Consider the following 26,354-nt stretch of genomic DNA (forward strand, 5'->3'; position numbering starts at 1 on the left):
CCTGTGGTGGCAGTGAAGGTCATGATCACGGGAAACAAAGCAAGTCCTGAAATCTGGTCCAAGAAACAGACTCAGGCCAAGTCGTTTGCTGCCTTCTGTGTTTCGGGGAACGTGCCGGCTCACACCAGCTTCCCCCGAAACAGGTCCACCGAGGAAACCGGACGGCCCCAGCCTCGGCACACATCATTAGTCCTTCCTGCAAAGCCCCAAATCAGAAAAGGAAAGGAGAAAAGAAACTTACCCGGAGAGAGAGGAAAAAGACCAAGCGGAGAGCAGCCTTGCCTCACCCAGCGCACCCACGACGCGGCTCTGGCTGAAGAAGGCACAGCTATTTCTCCCTCCAAATGCCCAGCCCTCTCTCCCATTTATGGCCTGGGAAGATGCTATATATAGCCACAGGGACGGCCTCGCCCCAAATCCATGACCTACATCATCAGTCATCAGCCTGATCTTAGGAGGGAAAAATCGACAAGCTGGAAAAAATGAAAGTCGGCAAGTGCCAAGTGTCCGTCCTGACCCACGGAGGGCACCTCTCTCCTCCCAGGACAGGCGCGTAAGGCCAACGTTCTGCCATGCCTGACGCTCCTCCGACTCTGTTTAACGCTCCCACACAAATTCTTAGCCTTCTTTTCAGTCCTGGCGAGCTGAGGGTCCCCAGGCCCTTTGCTGGTGCTTCCGGATGAGCCCGAGAGCTGCCCGAGTTCTGGGGTGCCGTTTGCTGAGTACTGGCCGGCGGACCCGACTCTCGGGGGTTGTGTGTTTGGGAGGTTTCTTGGTGTTGCTTTTACTCCAGAAACTCTCAAGCTGTCACTAGTCTCACCCTGAAGTTCACTTAGCAGGAAGGTCTTTCCCAAAAGAGGAGTCGTGCCCGGCTGCCAAATTCCGTCTTATTTATAGTTAATAGCACAGATGTGCTTCCCGGGCATGTAACCACCAGAGGACCGTGGGGTGTCCGTCGTTGTGCACATGTGTCCCACACAAGCTGGCGTGGCCGTGGTCTGGACCCGGGCACGTGGCGCCAAGAGGAGGGGCCGTGTGGGGTGGACCGGACCTCAGAAGCCAGAGGACTCCGTTCGAACCACAGCTCAGCGTGAAGAGGGTATGCCCGCCGGCCAGCTGGCCTACCTCGCCATCCTGCCCACCTGTAACACCAGCTCAGTTTGTCGCGTTAATCGGAGGAAATGCCATGCCCCAGGGCCCACGCGCCAAAAACTCTCCAGGTTCACACGTGTGGTAGATCAGGAACACGGCGCAGGACCCGCCCAGCGGAAGGGGTCAGCGAATGTGTCCGCAAAACGCGACAAAGCCAGAGCAGACGTCGTTGACCGGACTCACCGAGTGTCCCCCGCATACTGAACGGAGGCTATCTACTTTCACCTTGTGTCTGCTCCCCTTCAGTCCCCCGGTGGCCCAGCACTTCACTGAATGCCTGTGTGGTGAGGGGCATCGAATAAACAGGCCGCTGCGTGGTACTTCTGCTGACCAGCAACCCCTCCAGAAGGAAGCCCGCGCTGCCCTCCCTGGGGAGGTCCCGGGGGAACGAGCAGCCTGGGCCGCTGCTCCCCACCCACGGGGGGTGGCCCCTCCAGGCACAAACGGACGATGACAGGCCCCACCTCTTGTCAAACGGCTTCTCTGTCACCTGCGTCCCAGGAAACCAGCCTCTCCCGACCAAACAGTCTCGCTTCCAGGGAGAGACCAGAGACCTACAAGCGCCTCACACCCCGCGACAATTTCCGAACGCTCCAGCCCCTCCCCCAAGCAGGGTGTGACCTCCCCGGACGCCGCCTCTCGAAGAGGAAGAGGCTGCCAGAGCCGGAGGACGCAGAGCTGGGACAGAGCTAGGCCCTGGCCGGAGAGAGCGTCACTGCCTCCAGGTCTAAGACCCTCCCGCACCGCCCGTGCAGGCTCGGCTATCTCGGTGCGTCCAGGACTGTCCTCTGCAGATGAAGCCATGGGCAGTGCATGTGTGTGTGAGTGTGTGTGTGTGTGTGTGTGTGTGTGTGCATGGAACCTGCCAGCCACTAGGAAACCACCAGCACGCTTAGAGACACAGGATGCGGCCTCGTCCACGAGACGTCCCAGTCACGGACCCCGCTAATCCCCGCACCACAGCTCCCGGACCCCCCCAGACTGTTCTCGCCGGTGTGGACGGCATTCGCTTCTCCCGGAAGAATTTGGTCCCGGCGTTCGGGTTGCGGTGTGGTGGGGCTGCCCGACCCCAGCCTGTGGGGGGACACACGACCACCCCCCACCTAGACACCCCCCCGACCTGGCCTGTGGACGGGACCCGGGACCCCGGCCCCACCTTGTTCAACCCTAACCCCAGGAGCTGCCGCCACACAGGCCATGTCCACCTCGTCACGTCCACGAGGGTCTCAGCACCTTCCCTTCTGCCTGGGAGCCCAGGGGCCTGAGGCTGCCCACCCAGAGCCAGCCCGCCCCTGGCCGCCTCACGCCTCCCACCTGCCGTAGGAAAACGCCGGCAGAGATTATCTAAAGAGCCGCTCGGCCGCCTGGGCCTCAGTCCCATTTTAATCTGCTTAAAATACCCGACGTCTGCCCAACATTCCTTAAACCAGAAGGTGCGCTACCAAAAGCAGTCCGGTTTTTAAAATGGGCAAAGGACCCGAACAGACACGTCTCCAGGGAAGACACACGGATGGCCCGCAGCCACGGGCGACGGCGCTCGAGGCCGCTCTTCACCGGGGAAACGCCAATCCGCGGCGCAGGCGAGGCCTTCGCTGCCAGAAGGGCTCAGACCCACGCACAGCAGAAACCCAGAGAAGAGCGAGCGTCGGCGGGCGCGAGCGCTTCGGAGGCCGTGCGGGGCCGAGGGGAACGCAAGCCGGGGCAGCCGCTCCAGAAAACAGCGCGGAGGCTCCTCAAAAAATTAAAAAGTACATTCCTGTGTGACCCGGCCAAGCCCAGTTCTGGCTCTTCATCCGAAAGGACGGGGCGGATCTGAAGGAGACGCCGGCACCCGACACTCACCGCGTCACGACCCGCTGCAGCCGAGGCCCGGACGGGACCTCCGTGTCCCTCAGCGCACGAGCCGAGGGAACATGCGGTGCACACAGGTGGTGCTCGGCCCGAGCAGAAGGCTGCCTACCGCGCGCTGCGGCGGGACCCGACCGTGCCGCGATGTCTGAGGCACGAGGACACGCGGCGGGACACGCGGCGGGAGGCACGTGAAGGGGTCCGGCTCGCAGAGGCAGACGGACCGCAGGCCGCCGGGGCCGAGCGGGGAATCGGGGAGTTACTGCCCCGTGGAAACCGGGAGTCCATCAGGCAGGAGGGGCACGGTCTGGGGAGCTCTTGCCCCGCGGCAGCACATGGTGAAAACGCACCGTCCGCTTAGAATGTTAAGACAGTAGGTTGAGTGTTACGGGGGGGGGGGGAGGGGAGTGTTGTCTCAATTTACTTTCAGTTGATCACATCGAGAGCATCCGTAGTGTCCGCGGCAGAGGTCGGGGACTCGTCGGTCGCCTGGACACCCGTGCTCGTCACGTCACGTGCCGCCACCCCGTTTCCCCGCCCCCCACGCCCTCCCCTCCAGCAGCACTGTTCCCTGTGACTGAGAGCCCCTCATGGTTTGTCCCCTCTCTGATTTCATCCTGTTTCACTTTTCCCTCCCTCCCCCCGGGATCCTCTGTTTTGGTTCTTAAATTCTACAGATGAGTGAGATCCTATGACGGCTGTCGGTCTCCGACGGACTTATGTGGCTTAGATGATGTTAGCTGTATTCTTACAGCACAGAAAAGCCCTGCTCCCTACAGATGGTGGGACCAACACGGCCTTGGCGTCTCCGGCCACCAGCCCAGGGACGGGTCTCCGGGTGTTCGAACATGCGTGACCCTGGCAACACCCGCCTCGTGCTCAGCAAACACCGTCGCGGCATCACGACGGCCTTGCGCCCTAAAGATGTGCACCTGCGCCTTCCCTGCTCAGAACCGTGAAGGGGTAGTTTAAACCTCGAGAAACCCCCGTGGGCGAGGTGAATGGGTCGCCGTCCTTCCGTGGGAACCTTCTGAAAAGTCCATCATGAGAGTCTGACCTTGTTCAGAGAAAGGAAATACCTTGTTTTCATCCCCAAGACACTCAACCAATGCTTCCCTGGGGTCCCACTCAGCCCACTGACCCACGGAACAGATGACTATCCCGCGAAAAAACCCTCCCTTGTATTTCGCTCCGAGTCCATCAAACACGGGTCCACAAGCCACGGCTTGGAGACGAGGGTTCATTGACCTACTCACGTTACTGCACTTACGCTTCCTCCCACGTCTGGCGTTTTCAGGAGAAGTTAGGAAAAGAAATGCTAGATTTCCTTAAATTCCTTTTCTGTTTTTGACATGCGCCTGCCCTTATTTTAGACTCTGGTGGCCCCCGCGAGGCCGGTGTTGGTATGACGTACTCAACTTCCATCGCCGAGGGCGGGCTTCCAGGTTCACCACACGCCCCGGCTTCTCCCTGCCGCCTTCGCCCCAGACCTGCACTCAGGAAAGGACGCCTGAAGCACCCACGAAACGAAGAGGCCAGAGATGTGAGAAACTCACTGAGCCGACACAGGAGTTCATGGCGCCCAGAGCCAGCGGAGAAATCCAGAGTTTACAAAGCTGTGTTTGGCAATTCTCTGCTTCAACTTTATAGAGAGAGATTTTAAAATTTATTCTTCACATACGTACATTAGTGTTTATGGAGCATCTACTCCATCGCAAGACATCTGCTTGCGTTAATGCTCTCGTGGACTCTACGCCGTGGGTCATGCGGGATACGAGATGAGTGTGCGAGGGACCGGCTCTGTTACTCTCCTACCCACGACACAGCGGCTTCTGGTAGGACAAGACTCTTACACAGAACAACGAAAAGTTCAGAGAAAAGGTAAATAAGAAAAGAGAAGATAAATGACAGACAGACAGACAGACAGGTATATGGGTGGATGGATGGATGGATGGACAGACGGGTATATGGCTGGTGGTGGTGGATGGATGGATGGACAGACAGGTAGGTATATGGGTGGTGGTGGTGGATGGATGGACAGACAGACAGGTATATGGCTGGTGATGGATGGATGGATGGATGGACAGACAGGTAGGTATATGGGTGGTGGTGGTGGATGGATGGACAGACAGACAGGTATATGGCTGGTGGTGGATGGATGGATGGATGGACAGACAGGTATATGGCTGGTGGTGGTGGATGGATGGACAGACAGGTAGGTATATGGCTGGTGGTGGTGGATGGATGGATGGACAGACAGGTAGGTATATGGCTGGTGGTGGATGGATGGATGGATGGACAGACAGACGGGTATATGGCTGGTGGTGGTGGATGGACAGACAGACAGGTATATGGGTGGTGGTGGTGGATGGATGGACAGACAGACAGGTATATGGCTGGTGGTGGATGGATGGATGGATGGACAGACAGGTATATGGCTGGTGGTGGTGGATGGATGGACAGACAGGTAGGTATATGGCTGGTGGTGGTGGATGGATGGATGGACAGACAGGTAGGTATATGGCTGGTGGTGGTGGATGGATGGACAGACAGACAGGTATATGGCTGGTGGTGGATGGATGGACAGACAGACAGGTATATGGGTGGTGGTGGATGGATGGATGGATGGACAGACAGACGGGTATATGGCTGGTGGTGGTGGATGGACAGACAGACAGGTATATGGGTGGTGGTGGTGGATGGATGGACAGACAGACAGGTATATGGCTGGTGATGGATGGATGGATGGATGGACAGACAGGTAGGTATATGGGTGGTGGTGGTGGATGGATGGACAGACAGACAGGTATATGGCTGGTGGTGGATGGATGGATGGATGGACAGACAGGTATATGGCTGGTGGTGGTGGATGGATGGACAGACAGGTAGGTATATGGCTGGTGGTGGTGGATGGATGGATGGACAGACAGGTAGGTATATGGCTGGTGGTGGATGGATGGATGGATGGACAGACAGACGGGTATATGGCTGGTGGTGGTGGATGGACAGACAGACAGGTATATGGGTGGTGGTGGTGGATGGACAGACAGACAGGTATATGGCTGGTGGTGGATGGATGGATGGATGGACAGACAGACAGGAATATGGGTGGTGGTGGTGGATGGATGGATGGACAGACAGGTATATGGGTGGTGGTGGTGGATGGATGGACAGACAGGTATATGGGTGGTGGTGGTGGATGGATGGATGGACAGACAGACGGGTATATGGCTGGTGGTGGTGGATGGACAGACAGACAGGTATATGGGTGGTGGTGGATGGATGGACGGACAGACAGACAGATCAGGCAGCCAGGATGTGAGGGAAAGGCCCTAGAGGGAACTATGTCTTCCTGCTTGCTGCTTTTCATCTTTGGACGTTGTCCAACTCTTGGCCAGACACACAGACCAGCTCTAAGTAGCAGAGAGAACAGTGGAGCTTTTCAGCAAGGTCACGGGGCCGCTGGAGCTGGAGCCAGAGGACGCATCCAGGATTTGCAAGGCCAGGATGAAGGAAAGGGGCACGGATGTGAGCCCGGGGCCAGCGCCGACTTCCACCACCGAGCACCGCCGGGGCAGAGAGCAAACGGCGACTCCATGAGACCAGCCTCACTCAGAACCGCACAGTATTTCTTAGGCAACTTCAGTCATTCAAGCACAATTCATTAGGCAAGAAGATCGTTTGTTCCCACAGCCGCTGTGAATTATCTCAATCTCGGTGGCTTAAAACAATAGAAACTTAATCCCTCTCCGTTCTGGAGGCCAGATGTCAAAAATCAGGGTGCCAGGGGACTGCGAGCCTCTGAGGCTCTAGGAGGGGCCCTTCCGCGTCTCCTCCAGCTTCTGAGGGCCCCTGTTCTCCAGCGCTGCGGACCCCGTACTCCAGGCTCCGTCTGTCTGCACAGCACCTTGTCAGTCTGTCTTCTCTGTCCCTCTTCAGGGCACTCACCGGGTTTAGGACCCCCTGTGATTACTACGGCCTTAGCACAATCCGTAATCATATCTGCAAAGACTTTATTTCCAAATGAAGTCACGTTATTTGGGACCACGGGACCTGAATGCGGTGGGGGTGGGGGGTGCAGCCATTCGGCCCAGTGCAGGCACCAAGAGGATAAAATAACAATCCAAAAGCTCACAGACCCCCAAGTCAATGCAGTTATCATACACAATTTAAAATGTCTGCTGTGACCATGTCCAAGAAGAAAAGATTCTAAGATGGGGAATCTCATCAGAGAATGGGACTTTTTAAAAGAATATCATAGACACTTCTTGTCATTTACTCCTTATTCTTCTGAAATACTTTATTTTTTAGATTTGGCTTTAGGTTCACAGAGAACTTCAGAGTACAGAGCATTCCCATGTGCCCCTGCCCCTCCACACACAGCCTCCGCCACCACCAGCACCCCCGTGAGACGGTGCCCTTGTCACCAGCAATGAGCCCGTTGTCATCCCCCAGGGCCCGCTGTCCACACCAGGGACACCCTTGGTGTCGAACACTGTGCATTTGCGCAAACGCGTGATCACAGGTACCCCTCGTTGTGGTGTCACCCAGAACAATCTCACTGCCCGAAACCCCCGGTGCCCCCTGCTTGTCCCTCCCTCCCTGACCTCCAACCGCCCCCGGATGATCTTGTCCCACCTCTGCAGTTTTGCCTTTCCCAGGATGTCCGAGCTGGAATCACACAGGAGGTTCTTTACGTCTGTGACTTTATGACACGGATTGCAGGTTCCGCCGTGTCTTCTCGAAGCCTGATGGCTCGTTCTAGGGCTGAATGATGTTCCATTTCCAGAGGGACCACAGCTCACCCAGCACCCACTGGCGGACGTCTTGGTGACTTCCGAGTTGTGGCAATTGTGAATGAGGCTGTGGTAAGCATCCGTGTGCAGCCTCTTCCGTGAACATAAATCTGCAACTCATGAAACCCATTTTCGTGGCTTTTCAACTCATCAGCACCACTGCTGGTCCCACGGGAAGAACATGTTTCCTTTTGCGAGAAAACACCAAACTGTCCTCCGAGGTGTCTGCTCCACTCTGCACCCGCCAGCCGCGAGCGGGGTCTCCTGCCGACCCGTATCCTTGCCAGCACGCGGCGTGGCCGGCCCTCCGGCGTGGGCCGTTCTCACAGGCGTGCGGCGTGTCTCACTAACATTTCCTCAATGACGCGTGACGTGGGGCGTCCCGTGCCGTCTGTTCTCTTTGGGGAAGTGTCCGAGGCTTCTGCCCATTTCTTAATCAGGTTTTGATCATTTTGTTGTTGAGTTTTAAGAGTTTGTTATATATTTTAGGTAACACAAGTGTCTTGTGCAAATATTTGCCTCCAACTGTGACCTTCTGCCCAACCTCTTCAGCTGTTCTTCCCGGAGCAGTTTTCCGTTGTCACGAAATCCAGCGATTATTCCCGTCACGGATCATATGTTTGATGCGAAGTCTAATGTCATCGTCATACCCAAAGTCATCTTGATTTTCTCCTGGAATTGACCTTTTTAAAGGATAAAAGGAAAATTCTAAAACTGACAGATACAACCAATGGTAAGAACTTAAGAGCTTCAGCGACTCGACAACATTCCCTCCTCCCCCACCACGGCCCACATGCCCACCAGTGTGTGGACTCTGTTCCCTCTTGTGCAGAAACCCCCGAGGTCACACAGGGTCAGGCGCGCTCTGCGAGCCGCCAGCCAGAAGGGCCCGCTCCTCCCTCCCGAGGCCCACATTGACTCTGCCGTCGGTCAGAACCAGCCCGCGTGGGAGGCTGTCCTCAAGCACCTCAGAGTCGGCAGGACAAAGCCGGGCCCAGGCTCTCCATGTTTCCCGCCACCGGTGTCCCCTGCCCCTGGGGGGCCGAGCCGTCAGCCCTGCACACCGTCCTCCACCCCCTCATCCTGAGCGTCATCCCTGCTGGTCCCCCTGCCCCTGCCACCTCCTTCCCGTGCAGCATCACGGTGTCAGAGCACCGGGCCACCCCCACCCTCGTCTGCCACCGCCTCTGCCCACGGGCTCAGGATCGCGGCCAGACCTTCTCCAACCCTGGTCGTGCCTAACTGTGCCCTGCGGAGCCACCCCGGTCCCACACAGCACCCCGCCTGGCCCCAGGGTCTCTGCTGGGTCACCTCCCGCAACATCTGCCTGTCTCCTGGGGAACCCTCAGCTCCCCCTCGAACACCAGTTCCCCAGACACCTCTTCTGACCCCCGAGTTACGCTAGGGCCCTCCGTTCACAACCCCAAAAGCCACGTTTCTTTCCTCCAGAGCCCTGTGTCGGCCGGTAACCACACATTCCTGGTGGCAACCACCTGCTCATCCGTCTCACGGCCCACACCATGGCCACACCACGGGACTAGAGACACATTTCAAGAACCGTCCGCTTCCCGGGTGAACAAGCCCGACAGAGCCATTAACGTGCCCGCGTCTGCGTTAACAAGAAACCGAGAATGACAAAACAGAGAGTCCTCCCAAACTTCAAAGCAACTGGATTGTCTGGTATTCGGGCGTTACTCCATGTCTCTGTAATGGAGCCCAAAGTTTTTCCATATTTTGCAGATCAAAACATAGCCTAGGAAGCCTGGCAGGAGGCCCGAGCTGTATCACATGTGCGTTCTGCCTGGCGTGACCTCCACTGTGACCCTCAGTGAGATGGGGGGTGTTGGGAGCCGCAGGCCAGAGCCACGGAAACGCAGAGCCCACGGACTGAGTGGGGACAAGCTCCTCTGTGACTCGCAAGGCTCTTCTGGTCCAGTGACAGGACAGACGTTGTGCCAGCAGGGAGGAAACCCCCGGGAGATACGAAGACCCGGGCGTGCGGAGGGAAAGCTAAGACTGAGGTCCCTCGGGCTGTGCGGGCAACCGTGCATTTCCGCGTCTCCGCTGCCTTCCAGAGGAGCGTGAGCAACGCACAGAACTGCTGGGTCACTGCGTCGCAGACCTGAAGCCCACAGAACACGGTGTGTCCCCTCTATTGGTATTTTTAAGATTACAGTGTGGCCCTTCATGCGATCTCCATGCTTCAGTTTAAACCTATGAGAACTGCCCATCTGCGCGGGTCAAAACCACCCACCTGCCGTTTTTGTACACTGACCATACCCGGGGCCAAAGGCTTGTGTAGACACAGAAGTGGGTTCAGAACCACCCCCGAGCCCGACTGAAATAGTGCCTTGCACGGGGGAGGAACGCAAGAAGCACCTTTTTTACCCTGTAGATTCTATTTACAGGTTTCTATTTACAGACGCGGCCCTCCGTTAGTGGGAAGTTTATCTCGACGGGGTCATTAAGTAATCTCGAGGAGGTTAGCGCCGCTGAGATCTGGCCACAGCGCCTGGGGCGGGCATCAAGGGCACAGGCTCCAGGCCTGGCCGCTAAGTTCGCTAATCTGCTGTCAAAGCTTCGTGACCCAGGCAGAATCTGTCCGACCGCCCCGGGCTTTGGCTTCCCCATCTGTAAAGCGAGAGTCTGGGTGACATGATCCTGGTTTAAGCCCCCATACGCTATGATTTCAATCCGGAACGCTCAGGCCCAGGGAAGGGAGCCTTACCGCACCGGGACAGGGTCACCAGCTGCCGGGCGCAGGACAGGATCCAGGAAACAGGCACCAGAGCCGCGGCCGGCCGCGCCAAGAGGATTCTATTCTGAAAGCCCTTAATGGCTTCGAGATTACGGACCATGCAGCCCAGCCATGTGCCTGAAAGAATGGTGGTTGTAATAAAATAAGAAAAGACCGAGGGCACGCGAGTCCATGAGGCTGGCAGGGCGGGCCCTGCCCTTGCGAGCAGGAGACAAGCCAAGTGCCCCTGGGCTCCAGCGGGCGGGGGTGGGGGGGCTGCTGCTGATAGGAAGCCGGCCGGCCCCCCGCGGACTCTCAGCACTGGACGGAACAAGTGGCAATCGCCTGCCCGGTCCTCTGGCTTCGCCCCACGCTTGCAGAGATCAAAGACCACACAGACTTAAAAAACAACGAACTGTCCAGCCTTACGTGGCTATGCAGGGAGTTTGAGCTAGAATTTAGAGATCTTGGTGTCTAGCCCCTCTTTCTTTAGCCTTGAGGGAGAAGCAGTTCCCAGGTCAAGGTCAAGGTGAAGGCCATTGTCCAGTTCAGCACAGGATGGTGGCCAAAACCCCAGGGTGAGTGATGGGGTCGTTTGCAGACGGGTCAGGTCAGCTGACAGGCTCACAGCAGAGGCTCTAGGGCCGAAGTCTTCAGTCCACAGGAGTCAGGAACAGCCACTAGAATCCAGTGTCTTCCCTGGCATTTCTGGTCCCAGCCGTGGGGTCTGCCTGAGTCTCGCACTTCAGAGGTGCTGTAGGGGGGCAAGGGGCTTGGGGGATAAGATCTGGGCCTTTGTACAAGGCATGGAAACATCTCCCCAGGGGCGGGAGATCTTGACTTGAGATCCAGAGTCTGCTGGTGTTGGTTTTCCTCCGTCTTCCGCCGCTGGCCCACGAAACCTTTAAGACCTGCCGTTAACAGCTGTCCCCAGTTGTCCCAGCACAACAAGATCACGGCTTTGGCAGCCCACGTGAAGATGTGGGATGAAGGAATTTTCGTCTCAGGGTTAAACGAAGGTCAAGACAGCACTGATCCTGCGAAGCTCTGTAACGCGCCCTGGCTTCGCACGAGGCCGGCCCAGCTACCGAGGCCCGGCTCTCCCGCACTCTCAGGCACTGGGTCCTCACCGCTCCCCGACTCTCCGGCTCCGTTTGGTGCAGTGGAACTTGCCGTCAGAGGCCTCTCATGCCGAGGGGTCCCCAGCACGTGCACCTGCTCCCGGCAAGTCTGTCTGGGTTCACCGCTGTCCTGCCAAGCTGCTCATTCATCCACGGCAAAGTGACCAGAAGAACCGGATAAGAACAGCAAATAAATGGCCATATAGTTGGTACAGGACTGATGGTCAAGGCTTGCACCCCAAAGACTGACATCGATGAGCTCTGTGACATTGGCTGACACAGGAGTGCAGATTCCTAACCCACTAAAGTCAGGGAGAACAGAGCAGTCAAACAAATGAGTCACTAAGATCTATCTCACCTCCCACTGTCCGTGGCTCTGCTGGAATGCGGGGCCCATACAACTTAGAATCCAAACGGGGACCTATTAACAAATACCCTGGGGGTCAGAGGCAGGTACCTACTGTCACCCGAGGAGGGTAGCTTCCAGATGCCCGACCAGGCAGCAGGGGGAGCTGGTGAAACCCAACCTCTGGGGTGTCTGTGAATCAGGACACTGAGTAAAGACCCCCCCTTCTGGAAGGCAGGTGGCCATCAGGCCATCACTGAGGCCTGAACAGAACCACAGGACTGGCTGCCCTGGTCTAGACCTCCAGCCTTGGATGGAGCTCCAGCACCAGCTGGCCCGGCCATCCAGCTCACGGACGGCAGGTCCAGGGGCTTCCCGGGCCCCACAATACTAGGGACCAGTTCCTATGATCAATTTCTCACATACCCTGTCCATCTGCATCCGACCGGTTCTCTTCCTCCTCAAGACTCGATCCCACATCTCAGCTGTCGCCCCCGCACGACAATCATCCAAGAACAGGAAGGCCTTGTCCCTGCGCACTTTGAGGGACAGTGACGCAGGAGCCACGAGGCACAGACATGAGACACGGAAGGGGAAGGCTTTCTCTCGGTGGCACTGCTGTTCTGTCTCTAAAACACGGTATTTTTGCTGAGTTCACGCCATTCAGCCTCTTTTCCCCTTGGGCTCTGTACATAGTTTTCTCTTATAAACTACAGGCGGCTTCCCTCGGGTCACGTCACGAAACTCGGGCCTCCGACTGTCACTCTTCTTAAAAAGCATTTGTCCTATGAGGACAGAACTTCCTCACTTACAGAAGACTCTGCGGGGGGAAACACACATGCTACACCAGCGACAAAGCATCCTACTAATGGACGGGCTATTTAGATAAAATTCTCCACGCGGCCCGTTGGGCATAAAACTGCAGATCCCAGTGCCTAAGGCCCTAGGGCGCTGCGTTACTCATAAATTACAACATGACCTGTTAAATCTGGGAGTGATTTTAGAAAACTGGGCAATGTCTGAATGTGTACATAAACAAGCTGTTCCGATTCCAGCCCGGGAGAGGCAGAAACTAGTCTCCTTCTCTTTGTAGAGTTCACCGCTCTCCCTGGGCCTGGCGTAGAATAGACAGCCAGTAAGTATTCTTTGACTTGGTTGTTGAAAAGGAAGGAAAGAGGTAAGACATGTGGTCCAGTCAGGAACGGAACCTGCTTTAAAACTATGGAAAGTACAAATAGAAAGATCAGCCATGAACTGTTTGGATGTACAAATGAAATGGTATAAAGTATCCAAAATTAACCATGAATCAGTATTTATTATCCTTGGACTCAAATCATCCCAGCTCCCGAATTCTACATCACATGTTGTTTTTAATTATCCGAGATTATCAAGTCTCATTCCGTCACTCTAAACCTCCTCAGGCTCTTGGGTCAGATCCGCCCAGGGCCCCGGCACCCTTAAACATTACTGATGCCCAAACGGCTTTTATTCGTGTAGGTCATACCTACCTGTGCTTGCCACACTAGAAATTTAAGCCAGAACATTTATACAATACGTATTTATGGATTCGTTACAAAGTAACAAAAATGAAAGACCTGTTCGATGTTAACACAAACAACATGTCTGTGAAAAATAACGACCTTTCTGGAAACAAGAAAACAGCTAGAGAGGCAAGCTTCCACATTTTTGCAAACCTCCGCGACGCCCGGCTCAAGGAAAGACGGTGGGCGCGTGGGCCGCACGCGGCTGTGGCGGTCCAAGCTCTGGCTGCGTGGGGAGGAAAGCCAGCGGGGAGCCGTGGACTGGCCCCCGCACGCCCAGCCCCACGGCGACATCCCGAGGGTGAGCCACGACCCCGATTTCAGAATCCGAAGCCACGCCAGCAGCGCTCTCATCCGGCCACGGTGCGCGCGGGGGCTCTCTCCCACACGTGGCCGGGTCCTCCCCCTCCGGAGCCTGGAACGTCACACATGGATCGTACAAACCATCCAGTTCCACCCCCGGCCGCATCACTGAAACGATCACTGATCTCACGAGTATTATGAAAATGGTTTTGACCTCTCGCCTCCCGAATAGCTATCGGAGGTCTCCGGGGGACCCCAGGTCACACCTGGAGCCGCGCTGGGCAGCCTCCTGGGAAGCTCCGACCCTTCCCGGCCCTGGGAACCTTGCCGAAGGGAGACTGTGACCGGCAGCCACTAGGTGGTGCCGCGAGCCACCGGCACCGTCCTTGTCCGGCTAAGGGGAAAATCGATCAATATCCGCAACGTGGAGAAGAAATCCAAATCCGCTTTATAAGACAGAGGGGAAAGATTAGAAACACGTTTAAGTAATTGTGTTGCCAGCCATCTTTTGCAATTTTGGGGAAAAGATTATATTAACCCCAACTGGGCTCCATCTTGTCACAGTCGCAGTATCTAACCGAGACGCGTCCGTGTAAGACGTCGAGCCGAGTAACGGCAGGTTAGTCACTTGTAACAGCTCCTACACCGAAAATACGTTTGGGAATATACGAAGGCACATGTATGCTGTGTATACACTGCGACGGTTAACTGTAATGTGTCAGTTTGGCCGTCCCATGGTACCCAGATGCTTGATCAAACAGCAGTGTAGACGTTGCCGTGAAGGTATTTTCTGGACAGGATTAACACTGAAATCCCTAGACTTGGAGTTAAGCAGATGAACCTGCCCGTGTGGGTGGGCCTCGTCCCATCAGGTGAAGGCACTGAGAGAACAAAGACCGGCGCCCTCAGAAGGAATTCTGCCGGTGGCACCTGCAGATTCAAACGGCAGCTTCTCTCTGGGGCTCCAGCCTGCCGCCCACCCTACAGATTTTGGACTTGCCAAACCCCTACAACTGTGGGAGAAGTTCCTTACAACTCTCTCTCCAGGCCTGGTTTTTACGTTTGATCTTGTGTTTCACCTCCTGCTGGTTCTGGAACCCCCCCCAACACACACACACTGAAAACTGATGAGGAGCCCCATAAGCAATACCAGCCTGGAACAGAAAGGAATAAGAAGTCCTACAAGGTGAACATGGAACCAGTTTCCTTGAACAGCTTGGATTTGACGGGCTCACTTCGGAGGCGGAAATTAAACTCCCACGGCTGAGGAAGGTGGGGGGCCGGGTGGGCGACCTCCCCACCGCCAACCAGAGGGGTGCAGCTCGGGCTGGGAGCAGAGCTGGGGGCGAACCATCAGCACCATCCAGGGAAGACTAAGGCTCGAGCTTGGCGCCGGGGCGCCCCCGGAGTAAAGGCCCACCCACCAGACGCCATGAACCCTAATAATGTCCATGAACCCTGGAAACGGAACCCAATGGGCAGGAAAGAGTTTTCCCTCCAGGGGATCTTCCAGACACAATACTAGGCTGTCGTCAAAGAGAAGGAACGACCGTGGAAACGGCCCCTGCATAAGGAACAAAGGACCCGAGAGCAGGTTCACAGAGACCTCCGTCACCACCCACCAGACGAAACACGACGCCATCATGCGTCCAGCGCCACCGTCAGGGAAACCCGGATCGCACGGCAAGGAAAGCCCCGCAGACCCACTGCAGGGCTGTAACAGCAAAGGCAGGAGGAAGAACCTGGAGCCCTCCTGCACCCCTGCTGGTGGGTGTTCCAGCAACAGCCGCAAGTCGGGGAACAGCAGGTCCTGTGCACGGGAAGCCCAGAGCAGTGCCCCGGCTCCGCTCCCAGGCACGCATTCCAGAAAGACAGAAGCAGGCGTCCACGCGAAACCACTGCAGGAACACCCCAGCAGCACGGCACGCGGCACCCACGGCAACTCCACTGTCCCGCCAGCTGACAGCAGGCACCGTGAAGTGCGGGGCGTCTGCCGGGAAGACCACACGCTGGGCAGTGCCACTCAGTGAGATGTCCTCGGGAGAGGCTGAGGGTGACTCATGGCCGGGGGGCTGAGGGACAGTGGGCCGGGAGTGCTGGTGGGGACGGGGCTGCTTTTGGGGATGACGAGGACGTGCTACAAGGGACCCTGTGATGGGGGCCCAGCCACGGTGCCGCAAATCAGGGAACCCTATGCTCTGAACAGGTGAACGTACGATGTGTGAGTTAGAGCTCCATGAAGCCCTTCCAGAGCTCAAATACGTGCTGCCCCGTTGAAATAAATAGAGGACATTCCCGACGGTGCCTAAGGAAACAGGACGCCATAAATAGGTACAGATCGGATTTTTAAAGTAAGTAAACAGAGCTTTTAGAAACAAAAGTGAAATAACCAAAATCAACCACAAAATGCAGGGATTTAACTGCCGATTTTGGCACAACACAAGATCCAGAATATAAATCAGAATTCATGATCCAGAGACAAAAATTACTAAGAATATAGAGAAAGACGAAAGAGCTACAAAAGGCAGAGAGTAAGACATTCTGAAATACGCTTTATTAGAGAGTGTCACAGAGCCAAAACGTGAAAGGACAATGAAATATTTCCAGAATCGATGAAAAATACCAAATCCACAGATTCCAGAATCCTAGCAAATTCCAAGCAGAAGATGCACAGAGAAATGCACACCTAAATGATCGCACAAAGAAAAAGAAATCTGGAAAGCAAAGAAAGAGAGAAAACCTCGCTAAGAAGGCAGAAAGGAGTCTGGGCAGGGGGCAGCACAGTCCCCTGGCCACCCCAGAGCAGTGACACAGAGGTTTCCGCCCCACTGGGACCGTCTCTGATACCCAGACAGCATCTCTCCCCAGATCGAAGGCAATGTTGTTGGTTTTTCAACAAGCAGAAACCCGGAGACTCTGCCACCAGCAGAAAGCACTAATGGGTGTGATTCGGACAGGAAAGTGACTCCAGGGGGGCAACCTGCAAGAGAAAAAAAAAATAAGCAAAGAAATTCACGAATGACCCCAATTTTATAGAAATGTCGCTTCATAAAATTCATGGAAAATTGGTTTTATTTGGGGTGAACTTTTTAAGACTTCTGTGATGTCCTAAGGAGGTACCGATCACGGGCTACGGCCCACGCGCTGGAATCCCTCATCTGCAGGACTTAGTTATTTTGGGGAAAGAGGAGATGTGCACAGACTGACGGGTTTTACTTGGGGCCAAATCCAAACATGGTTTTTTTGCATACAGCCCTCAGTCAAAACGGCATTTACAGTTTTAAAGGGTCATAAAAACAAAACCGAACATAAACAAAGAAAAACCCATGGTCTCCCGAAACCTAAAATATTGACTATGTGGCCCTTTCCAGAAAGAGTTTGCTGACTGCTGGTTTCGATTATCTAAATTACCTGGTATTTGGCTGGGGGGGGGGGTATTTCTTTTCTTCTCTGTCGTTGATGCAAAAACATGTTCAATTAAAAGAACTGTTTGTTTCTCAACTAAAAGCGCCTGTTTTCTCAGGCACAGACTCTGCGCTCTCTGTGGGAGTGTGTGGGAGGGGCTGACTCACGGATTCCAGCCCAGGAGCCGAGGGGGGACGTGCCGTCCTTCCGTCTGCGGACACGGTCACCGGGTGCTCCTGAGAGGCTCCGGCCACCGTGCCCCACGCCAGCGGCCGCGCTCCACCCAGCAAGGGAGCTTCTCGGCACATGGAGCTCGGACGGCGGGGCAGTACTGCCGGTGCGTGTGAACGTGTTCCCGACAACTTCAAGTGCAAGTGCTTAGAGATCAGGATTCGTAGGACGCTCAGAATGTGACCTGAGAGTGCTCTGTGCACGCATGCACACGCACACACGCACACGCATACACGCGCGCACACGCATGCACACAGATGCATGCGCACACACGTGCACGCGCACACTCTGTAAATTCACGGAGGACCACTCCATTCCCATGACACGTCAGCGTCCGTTTCTGGGGCCGCCACCAGGCTTTACTGAAATCACCAGCGACCCCCCATTTCCATGACGCGTCACACACGCGTGTGCAGGAGATCCCAAGTATTAACTCTTCTCTCCAGAACCTCGATTCGACTCACTGTTCCTTAGATTCGTGTAGCAAACGGTCTCGTGTCCAACTCCCCGACACGGATACTCCGCATGCAAATACACACAAATGTATGCAAATTTATGCAAATATATGGACACACACACACACACACACACACACGCTCAGGGAAAACCTTAGCTTGCTTTAGCCGCACAACTAGCTCAGGCAAGCCCGCAGACCACGCCACTAGCCTGCCTCCTTCACACAGCACTAGCACCGTGTGCGCGCCGCGGTCCAGGGGCCGTGTCCCCGCTCGGTGATTCCTGCGGCAAATGGAAAAGCTGGCTTCTTCCCTCGATTCTTCCAGCAGCAAAATATGGTTGAAACAGTCAAGCCGTGCCGCCGGTGCCGCCCCAAACAGGACGTCCGTTTTATCTCCACGCTCACGTCGAGGCAATGGCGTCAAAACCCGCGGGTCTTCCTGCTAAAGGCCGCCCGGGACGCCCGTAGGAAAAAACTAACCCAAGAGTTGGCCGGAGCCTGGGTCCGTGCCCAGACTGGGAGCCGGCGTCCCGGGGCCAAGCCCCACAGCTCGCCGCCCCACCTCAGCCTGGCTCAGCCTCCAGGAGAGCGAGGGGCCGGGCCAGCTGCCCCGAGAGCCTCGCGCTCTGACAACCGCCCCCCACCCAGGCTCCCGCCGTGCCTCTCCCGGGAGGGCTCGGGCACACGCCCTGCTGGGTAAGGGCCCTCCCGGTTCAGTGTCAACCACACGGCGGGAGGGTCAGCGTCGGAGCTGCGATGGCCGTGAGGGAAAAGCCTGCGGCGTGAGGACTGCAGGACAGGGGACCCGGATCTAGGCTGGCCTCGAAATGCCCTCCGAGGGGCCACAGCGAGACCCAACCCACGATTGTCCACACGAACCAGCTGCCACGGTTGGTGACCCCGGCTGTGCTGGGGACAGACAGGGAAGGTGCCCAGGAGCCTCCAGGGCAGGGTGTGAGCGAGACGCAGTCCTGTCGTCCTGGACACTCGGTGACACTGGCTGCGGGAAGTGACGTTCTGTGCAAGCGTCCCCTCTGGCGGGTTGTTACATCGCCCGCACCGGGTGGAAGTTTTCTGGCCTGTTTCTAATAACCGGAGGCTGACAGCTGGGCTCTTCCAAAAGGAATCCACTTACGTCACCCACGAGAATGACTTCCAACCCCTCCTCACAGGCACACACAGGGGCCCTCGCGTGTTAGGTCATTATCACAAACACGTGTCGCCCCAGGACTTGGGTCACCCGTCCGGGACATGCATCACCTTTGAAAAGAAGCACACATTTCCGTGCCTTCGTTGACAAGCACTTGTCGCACGACGCTATTTAAAATAACGTGACATGTATGGAAAAGAATTTGGAAATACATGACATGTGCTGGTTTACTCTACAGTGGCTGTAACGTCATTTCAAATATTTTGCTGTTTACCTAACTCCATGTCCCCAGTGTCACCGTCTGTCCCCAGAGTGTAATGTTCCGTGTTGTCCAGCAGATGGTGGTAGTGCAGGAGGACAGCCCGCCGTGGGCCACGCGGTCCTCGCCATTCTGGGGAGACCCTGGGGTCACAGGGCCCTGCTGAGCACGGCATCCTGCCTGCCCGTCCTGCCGTGAGAATCCAGACCCCAAAGCTGGCACTGATGGCCTCAGGGTCACCTGAAGCATGACGGAAACAGGAGAAGACAAAACCTCTCTCACGACGGCTTCAAGTCAGGGCGGGGCCCGGATGCGCGCGTGTGCACAGACACGGCCCGCGACACTCGGAAGCAAGAAGCAGGACAGCAGCCCTGACGAAGCCTCGGCGGCGTGGGACGGGGCGGGCTGTGTGGCCGAGCTCCGCTGGCCTGGGTCCCTGGGCTGCTCTGCAGCCGCTGCCGCCCCGTCCTCTGTCTGCCTCCGTGGGTTTGCGTGTCAAGGTGACTGGGCTGCAGGACGCCCAGATGAAACACGATCGCGGAAGGGCTGAGGGCATTTCCCGAAGGGCCCAGCACTGAGTCAGAGATGAGTGAGGACCGTCGCCAGCGCGGGTGGGACGCACGCCGTCCTCGGGGCCCTTCTGCTCGACTGCATCACGCATCCTCTGCCAACAGACGCCTGCTTCTGGGGCCTTCGACCCGCACGCCCAGCCTCGGGCCTCCAGCCTGCAGGACAGGATCCCTCGGCGTCCCAGCCCCATGACATGGCCGCCAGCACCTCCTCAGAAACCGCTTTCTAGAAATAGAGGCTTCCTGCTGGTTCTGTGGCTCCGGGTAGCCTATAGCAGCCTGCATCCTCGCCGGCACACTGGGAGGCGTGCCGGAGCGCATCTCCGGGTCCGGAGAGGAGGGAAGACAGACAGACGCCGACGGCAGGCAGCGCAGGGGTCGGACCCCCATCACCCGGCCCGGGCGGGGTCTCTGCTGTGGCAGCAGCTGCTCCTCAACAGTTTGCACACCTGTGGTAAGGAATACACACTGCCTGCAGGCCAGGGTGCACACTGCGAGTGTGAGTGTGTGCACACGCATGTGCACACGTGACTGTCGTCCACCGTGCGTGCGTGTATGCACGTATGTGTGCACTGTCCACTCTGTGCGTGTGCACGTGTGCCACCGTCCACTGTGCACGTGTGTGTGCGAGTGTGCCACCGTCCACTGTGCACGTGTGTGTGCGAGTGTGTGTGCACACGTGACCGTCGTCCACCGTGCGTGCGTGTATGCACGTATGTGTGCACTGTCCGCTCTGTGCGTGTGCGAGTGTGTGTGCGAGTGTGTGTGTGCGAGTGTGTGTGTGCAAGTGTGTGTGCACACGTGACAGTCATCTCCCTCACGTCCTGGGCTAAGCTCGGGCGGTTTCCATTCTTCCATTCCGGTTTGTAACTGTGATTCCCTCCCAGTCCGGCTCACAGTCTAAGGGGCATCAGGGCGGCCTCCCCTGACTCCCAGGCCCTGTCCTGTCCATCCTGCCCCCGCTCACTGCCCCGAGGGGGGGGGTCTCACATCTGTGCCCCCCACCCCCAGCTGTGGCTCTGCATCTTCTCAGCTCTCCCAGGACACACACCCCACGTCTGCCGGAGCGACAGCCGTGACGCCGCTGCACCGTCCCTCCCTTCCGAGAACCTGCATCTCGGGTGCAGGAAAACCAAGCATGGGGGCCCTTGAACTGTGCCAGATAAACGATCAGCACCTAGACGGCGAGAGACGGCCAGAGACCAAGACAGAGGCAGACGGAGACAGACGGGGCGGGGGCAGCCGCCCTGCAGGGCCGGGAATCAAAGCCCGCCGTGTCTCTAGTGACACATCACTCGTACCTGCAGCTCTTTGGAAAAAACACAGCGAGCAACATCAAAGAAAACGCTCTGTCAACATAAATGGTGGGGAATTAACAATAAATGTTCTTTTTCTCCAGTCCAGCGGCCTCCTTGAGCCGCCGAGGCCACGAGTCTTCCCGTCTGTTCCTGGACAGCGGCCCGCCAGGAGGAGGGAACAGCGGGAGAGCCAGAGCAGGGCCCGCGAGGAGAAAGGGCCTTTGTCCGCGGACTTCCACACACACACACAGACAATGGACACTTGGCCTTCTGTGTCCCTGTTCCCAGGACGTACAGAGGGAATCTGTGACAGGCAAGACGGGGGGTGGAGAAAGCAGCTTGTGCTCAGAACACTGCCTGGGAACTCAGTGACATCACGTATGAAATCCTTCCAGGAAAAGGAAGCGAGGGCCGAACGGCCGGGAGCACACACGGCAGACACAGCACACACGGCGGACAAGCGGCCGCTGCCCAGGCCGCGCCCATCCCCCCGGAACACGCAGAGGCGGTGCGGTAGGCGCCCGGCCACCTCTCGGCGCTGCCTGCCTGCTCGCTGTCCCCACGGCGGCGTCCAAGGAGCTGGCAGGGCTCTGCCGCCCAGACGGGAACTATGGAAACCAGGCCTGTGTGCTCATTCTGGCCCCGCAGGGGCCCCGGTCCCGTGGGGGGTAGTGGGGGCTGGGCACCGCTCAGCACACTGCACACTTCCTCTCCAACACGGTCGGACAGACGGACGCACGGGAACACTGACTCTAGAGCCACACGGGGGACGCCCTCAGGCTGTAAGTCAGACGGTTACCCCTCGAATCAGAAAAACCACCTGGCATTTTGAGGAGTAAAAACGTTTTCTAAACAGCAACAACCCCTGAGGCAGCTCTTGACCGGAGGAGAACCGAGGTCTTCCCTCCTCGGTCCGGGGCTCGGGCAGGGATGAGGAGGCGGGAGCACTCCCGGGAGGACCGGCTCCGGGCTGGACGCCGGAGAAGCTGCCCATGGCAGCCACGAGTGTCCTGCTCCGACCTGCTGTCCACACGGGCCGGCACAGCCGTGGCCCGAGCACACCACAGACCCTGGATCAGACCTCACTGCTGCCCGGTGCAGGGCCCGTCCTCACTCACAGAATCTGCGGGCTCCCGGGTGCGTCTGGCCTCAGAGCCGGGCAGGGCACCATCCCGGCTGCGGGGCGGGGGCTGCTCCTTCCCCACGGCTACGGGGAGGCGAGTCCCTCAACAGGACGGCGAAGGAGCGGCCGCTGCGATGGGCATTGTGTGTCGCAGGCAGCGGCCGCGGGAGCCACACAAAGCACCAGGGGCGGCTCTTTCTTAAACGTGTAGAGACGGTGAGAAAAGACGGGGATCGATTAAACACACACCGAACACGTCTGTGTGTCTGCGCGCCCCGGGACACACCCAGGGACGCATGGGTGGAGTGCGGGGGCTCCGCCGGGCCGAGCGGCTCCAGCGGGACGGAGCAGGAATTCCGAGCCCTGGGGTGCGGTCACCCCGTGCCCCTCGGCGAGCGCGGCCGCTGAGCACAGACGTGGACAAACAGGCTGAGGGGAGAGCAAGCCCCGCACGAAGACGGGGCGCACGCGTCCGACGCAGCTGGGTGTGGGGCGGGTTGTCCTACAAACCGACGGGGAGCCTGCTGGCTAAAGTCGAGTGCTCTAAGGGCGCGAACGCTTCCTACAGATCGCCCTGATGATCTCACCCGCGTGTGGAATGTCACAAGCCAAACAAACATGCAAAGGAGAACAGAGAGAGAGACAAACGGAGAAACAGACCCTTAACCGCGGAGAGCACCCTGCTGGTCCCCAGAGGGAGGGGCGGGGGCACAGTGGAAACGGGTGAGGATGAAGGCACGCGCCGGGATGAAAAATAAAATAAAATGACTGAAAATAAATAACAATTGCCCTGAAAGGAACACTGATTGGGAGGTACACAAGGGCTAGAACGCGCACGTGTCGGGACGCGTCTGATGGTGCAGAGCGCTCCCCGGGGCCGCGCACGGGTCCTCCGAGACCAGCCTCCGCGCTCTCGTGCGGGCAGTGGGGCTCACACCGCGCTCCCTGCAGGGCTCTCACCCGGGCCCGGGGGTCTCCCAGCACCCCCCCAACACACATACACACACGGCTGAGCGCCGGCCCGCTGCAGGTGCCGACGGAGAAGCCGGGCCCAGGGCAAGGGAAGCCGGGCTGGCTCGGGGAGGACAGCCCAGCAGACAAGCCCACGCTGACTGGCGGGAGGGGATAAACGCACAGTGAGCTCTAGCTGCACGCGGATAAGATCCATCGACGAAACCAAAGCCTTCCCGTGAGGAGACGCAGCCGATGCAGGGGAGGGAGTGGGCCGCTGTCAGAGGCCTCCCGAGGGAGGGATGGAGCCTCGGGGAGCCCAGGGGCAGCGGCCCAGACAGAGGGGATCCCAGGTCAGTGCTGTGTGGGGGCAGCGAGGCAGCCGGAATGCCTGGAAAAGAGGAGGAAAGGCAGGAGGGAGGCACAGAAGGCTGGTGGGGGCTGGACGTGGAGCCCCTGGGCCAGGGCCTGCGCTCCAGGCAAGGGTGTGGGCATGCTACCGGGGACTCTGAGGGGACGGTGAGTGGCCCTCCCTGGAAGGGCGTCCCTCAGACAGGCGCTCAGTGTGACGACAGCAGAGGGCAAGGTGGACCCTCTCTGGGGATGTCTGAAGTCCTTGCCGGCCCGCCTTCCCATGCAGCACCACGGAGGCTCTAAGACAGCAGGGGAGCTGGTCGGGGGGCGGGCAGGGCGCTGCAAACCCGCACGAAGGCCGCCAGAGGCCTGAACACCAAGCCAGGCCACCTCTGTGGAGCCCGGCCGTGCATCACAGGGTCGGGAGGTGCCCCTGGGGTGTGCACACAGCCTGCCCGGAGAGGGGGCAGTGGGGGTGACGAGTGTGTCCCAGGCTCGAGGACCGTGGCGCGGCCGTCATGCTGACTGCCCTCAGACACGCTTACTCAGCCCCTGAGTAATAACCACATGAAGCGGAAGCTTCTAGTTCACCCGCTCTCCGGGCGTTGCTGAGTGTAGAGAATCGGCATTACTGATGCCCAGACGCACGCGCCCTTGGGGGTAGGAGCAGCAGGTCCGTGGCCGCCGGGCCACTTCCTGGGAAGGAGACCACCCCCCTAGGGGACACAGGGGTTCCCTCTCTGTCTACCAGACGCCGGTCAAGGGGCGCTGTGGGCTGCTGGTGGGGTTCAGGGCGGCGTCCCTACACCCAGAACAAACCTGGCCCTCACGAAGTGCCCCATCTTGCTGAATCCAACAGCTGGTCACCACGTGGTCACGGTCTCGAGGCCCTCGGGTGGAGAGTCCGCCCGGGTCTGTTGGAACAAAGGCCACTCGGCTCGGGGCCTGCGTCCGAGCTTGGGCTCTCTCACGCCTGGAGGGCGGGGCGGGTCCAGGCGTGTGCAGGTGGGCGGGCTGTCCTGGGCAGGTGGGCTGCGGGGGCTCCCCCGGGAAAGGGCCACTTTCTTAATCTCAGAAGTCAGGTGGCCCTGAAGGGGCCTTGCCATGTGAGTGTCCCCTTGGGGACCGGCTGACCCTATGACACGTCCGTGAGGCGTGAACGCGACCCTGTGCGTGAGCTGCACAGTGTGGCATCTGCCGTGGCCGCTCAGCCCGCGGAAGCTGTTTGTTCCCACAGCCGAGTGACGGGGCTTGGCGCTCCGCAGGGCCTCCGGGTCTCGGTGGTTTGCTCCGCAGGGACAGCCCGGATGAAACGTGGCGGGGGGCGGAGGTCACCTCAGCCGCAGCTCCCGAGTTCATTTGCCAACTGGCTCGTGCCCCCTTTTATCCCAGAATGATGTCGCCTGCCTTTAAGGCTGCCCACAACATGAGAAAATCGCGCGAGTCCCACCGAAGCCAACGGAAGGGAAGGGCCAGAAGCCGGCGGTGAGAGCCAAGCGAGCAGCGGACAGGCCCGTCGGACCGCACGCTCTCCAGCTCGGGAGGACCCGGTCAGCCCCCGACGCCAGCCCGGGACTAGACCCTGTCACCCCGACGGCCGGATTTGGGGGATTCTCGGAAGGAAGACACAAACATCAACGTTGTCACTTACCAGTTGGCAAGAAATCTGGCTGGGGAAGTGGGCCGCCGCCGCTCGCCGCTCTCATTAACCCCGCGCTCGCGCTGATCACACAGCAGTCCCTGCCGGCCCCGGCTTTAAATACTGCATCTGCTTTGAGGAACAAGCTTTAAAAACAGTTTAACAAAGAAAGAAAGAGAGAGAGAGAGAGAGAGAGAGAGGAAGGCAGGAAGAGGCAGATGACTGATACACACACAGATGGATCTCAAAACCACTGCGCCGCATGAAAAACCAGAAGAACAGAAAAAAGCAAATGCCGTGTGTTTCCATGTTTACGAAATTGATCTCTAGTGACAGAGGCAGGATGGTGACCGCCCAGGGCCAGGATGTGGGGTCAGGCAGCAAAGGAGTCGGGTGAGGTCCGCAGGGAAGCACTTGCTCCGTATTTTGTACAGGAACTCAGGGTACCTGTATCTGGGTTCGTAGGTATTTTGTCAGAAGTCATGGACCTGTACACTGACAATGAGGCTATGTGGTTGTGTGTAAATTGTATCCTGATAAAGTTGATCTAAAATAATACATGAACTGAAAACTCATGTCCACACAAAAACCTGCGCACTTTATCCATAGTTGCCAAAGCCTGGACCCAAACAAGGTGTCCTTCAGCGGGTGGTTGAGTCAACTGTGGTGTGTTCAGACCCTGGAATAGTGGTTAACCCTAAAAAGAAATGAGCCACCCAACCATGAAGACACGGGGAAACCTCCAATGTGCTTCACCCAGTGGAGGAAGCCAGTCTGAGGGCTACTTGCTCTGTGATTCCAACTCTGTGACCTGCTGGACAAGGCAGAACTACAGACACAGTAAACAGATGAGTGGCTTCCAGGGGATGACGACGGAGAGGGAGACTTGGGGGTGGGGGGGCTGGAGGGGGAGGGCGGGGGCTGGGGTGGGGAGGGCAGGGGAGCACAGAGGGTTTAGGCGGTGACACTACTCCGTGTGACCCTGTCATGGCAGGTAGGAGTCCCCACACATTCGTGCAAACCCCTGAGTGTGCGACACCAACAGTGACCCTGACGTGCACTGAGGATGGGGGG

At 57.9% G+C, this 26,354-nt stretch overlaps 1 protein-coding gene and 1 long non-coding RNA gene across 2 annotated transcripts in view; both read right to left on the reverse strand.

Moving 5' to 3' along the window:
- MYOM2 (myomesin 2) overlaps window positions 1-354 on the reverse strand; it is a 73,571-nt gene extending 73,217 nt beyond the window's left edge. The window contains exon 1 of the mRNA XM_032329154.1: window positions 242-354. The gene's annotated coding sequence lies outside the window, so the exon portion shown is untranslated. The remainder of the gene's footprint in view (window positions 1-241) is intronic.
- A 16,014-nt stretch (window positions 355-16,368) lies between these two features.
- LOC116581963 lies at window positions 16,369-25,495 on the reverse strand. Its single transcript, XR_004282316.1, has 3 exons — window positions 25,293-25,495; window positions 24,461-24,555; window positions 16,369-16,824 (listed from the first exon to the last, which is right to left on the reverse strand). It is a non-coding gene; the product is annotated as an uncharacterized LOC116581963 (long non-coding RNA).
- Between the last annotated feature and the right edge of the window lie 859 nt (window positions 25,496-26,354).

Source organism: Mustela erminea, chromosome 21 (assembly GCF_009829155.1).
Source record: "Mustela erminea isolate mMusErm1 chromosome 21, mMusErm1.Pri, whole genome shotgun sequence".
In the NCBI taxonomy this organism is placed as follows: domain Eukaryota; kingdom Metazoa; phylum Chordata; class Mammalia; order Carnivora; family Mustelidae; genus Mustela; species Mustela erminea.